At 33.7% G+C, this 2,916-nt stretch overlaps 1 long non-coding RNA gene across 1 annotated transcript; it reads left to right on the top strand.

Moving 5' to 3' along the window:
* The first annotated feature begins 317 nt into the window (after nt 1-317).
* LOC127083752 (uncharacterized) lies at nt 318-2,020 on the top strand. Its single transcript, XR_007788524.1, has 2 exons — nt 318-640; nt 1,672-2,020. It is a non-coding gene; the product is annotated as an uncharacterized LOC127083752 (long non-coding RNA).
* Nucleotides 2,021-2,916: the final 896 nt, after the last annotated feature.

Below are 2,916 nucleotides of genomic sequence, written 5' to 3'. Positions count from 1 at the left end.
AAGATTAACCTATAACTATGGGAACATGTCACGTTATTAGTTAGCAATTAACTACAAGGTTAATCCTAAAAGATCAATCACTCTAACATGATTAAAAGTTCAATTAAAATTCTAACAAGAACAAGAAACAAATAATGTTCTACTAATGGCAATTAAAGACTACATGGAAAAAATTGTTTTATTTATTTTTTGAGCATCTTTTTTCATCAAAACAAAATAATTACAAAAATGATAATGAAAAAAAGCATGTGAAAGAAACAAATAAGGAAAAGAAAAAGAAGAGGTGTAGAGCTGCTCAGAGGTGTAGAAATCCCTCATAGCGAAGGGCCCAATTGCTAGGCCCAACATGGCCTTTGGCTTGGAGACAGGGGGTACAGAAGGATTTTAAGGGTGCATTGAGTAAAAAAATGGGCCCAAGAGAATAGACATTCCAAGACAAAATGATTAGTGTATGAACCCTAATTAACAAAAACTTAAATTAAACCTTAACCCCATGGAATCAAAGCCCAATTGGTTGGGGCTTTGATTCCCCAAGCCTCTAGCTACATCACGATAATGATTTTGAAGCGAAATGGTGAAAAAATAAATCTTACCGCCGGAGACTCTGAAGGTGACGATGACGATGAAGCTAAATTCGCAGGTATGCTCCAATTTCATCCTTCCTTTCTCCTTTTTGGAATTTGATTCTCCTTCTTTTCTCTTCTTATACTCCTTTTGTTGCGCTTCTATTGTTGTGCTGGTGATGTTTTGTTTTCGGAGAGTGTTGAGAGAGAGTGAGAGTGAAGGTTCTGAATTGAGAGAGAGTGAGGCAATGAGAGAGAGTGAGAAATGATTGGAATATATGAATAATTTCTGGTGAATTTGATTTTGATGAATGGAATCGAGAGAGGGAAATGATTGGGATGATGAGGTTTTATAGAGGTGATGTTTAACAGATTAAGAACTCTTTAATATGAGTATGAGGAAGTTAGTTAAGAGTGATGAATCTGTTAGGCATAGAGATTTGTGAGTTAGTTAGATCAATCTAGGGATTGAGGAAATTATGTTACTGATGTTATCTTGAGCTGAAAAATTGTTATGAAGTTAGCAATGAACTATATTTCTGTTAGATGTTAGGGCTGCTAGAAACGTTGATGTTAGAGGTGAATTTTTGTTACAATAAATTTGTTGTTAGTGACCTGCTATACAGTCCATTTATGTTATGTTAATTAATAGTTAGTGATAGTTGAATGGTGTTAAAATGCATTGTTGTTAGGTTAGTTCTATTATGGTTGATACAGTTTGACAGTTAGGTGAAGTTTTTGTTAAGATCTGTTATAGTTCAGTTAGTTGGATATGTTTGTTAATGTTAGTGTAAATCCTGTTAACTATAGTGAAATGCAATGGTTGTTTGGTGTTAACTGTTATTAGGTTAGTTGATTTTCTGTAGTTGAATTGTTAATCGAGCTATTGTGGATGAATGATTATTTAATTTGATGTTAATGTTTATAGATGCAATTTCTGAATGGCGGCGATCTTGTTAAGAAATATGCTAAGACTGCTATAGAAATGTATATGAGTGTAGTGAATTTTGGTTATGTTTGGCTTGTAAATGTAACTTGAAATAAAATGATCATTGTGTGAATTGGCTTGTTGGATTTCTATGTGATGCATTGTATTCTTATGTTGCAGGGTTGACTTAGGGATGTGCAAAGTTGGTTTATGCTTGGAATATGGATCATGTTCTCAAGGCATTTGGAACAAGGCATGGCTTGGAGACATCATGGCTATTTGATAGTAAATGAAGTTTAGCCATGAAGTTGAAATAGAGGATGAAAGCATGAAGAACCAAAGTAGAAAATTGGATTAGGGCTAGTGATTAGATGAGTTGACTTTGGTCAAATGGTTGACCAAAAAGTCAACAGTGGACCAAAGTCAACTATAGGTCAAAATCCATTTTTTGTTATTTTGTATGAATAAAATGAAAGTGTTTGGATGAGAAAAGTTCTTATGATTTATGAAACAATTCTTATTTTCAAAATGCAACTTTCCCTCTAAAAGTATGTTTAAAATCACTTTGAATCCATGATCTTGTATTCATTGTGAAACATGAATCAATGGACAATGAATGCATTATGAGCTTGAATCTTGAACAAATGGACCATGAATAAAACATGAAGCTTGAAAAAATGGACCTTGAAAGCACCATGAATAAAACTATGAACTTTAAATCAACGGACCATGAAATTTGAATGAACCAAATGAAAACTTGAATAACAAAGCTATGAACCAAATGAGGCATCACACAAATGATCATGAGAAACCATGATAAACATATGAACTTGATGAATGATTTTAATGGCAATCGCATGATGCAAATAAAAATGACCAAATAGCCCATTTCCATGAATTAGGGTTTTACACACAAGATCAATAGACAAACCATATTATCCATAAAAGTCAAGCAAGCATGAGTAGAGTTTCAATTACAATGTGAAATCAAGATGCAAATCACACCAACCAAGATCACAAACCAAGAAATAAGGATTTGCATACAAATACAAATCTAGAGATCCACAATTACCATGAATCAACAACTATGGTTTCAAGCATTGGTCTAAGAACAAGCTTCCCAAATTGAGTGCAACAGCAAAATATTAGGGCTTGATCCTTGGGTAAACCCTAGCCTCTTGCTAGGTATAAACAATCTCAAACCTTGAATATTTGATGTATGTTAATAAACTAGATGATATGAATGCATTTGACATGAAATGAGTGCAAATGAATCTCAAACCAAAAGTCAGATAGCTGAAAGGTGAAAAGGGAAGGGAAAATTATGGGGTATCACAACTCTACATACTAGGCATGAAAAGTAATTTGCTCAGCATTAGGAAGTTGGTCGAAAAGAACTACAAAGTGTCGATAGAAGACAAGATG

This window comes from Lathyrus oleraceus, chromosome 5, assembly GCF_024323335.1.
Source record: "Lathyrus oleraceus cultivar Zhongwan6 chromosome 5, CAAS_Psat_ZW6_1.0, whole genome shotgun sequence".
Classification (NCBI taxonomy): Eukaryota; Viridiplantae; Streptophyta; class Magnoliopsida; order Fabales; family Fabaceae; genus Lathyrus; species Lathyrus oleraceus.
This window is presented reverse-complemented; position numbering and strand designations above follow the sequence as displayed.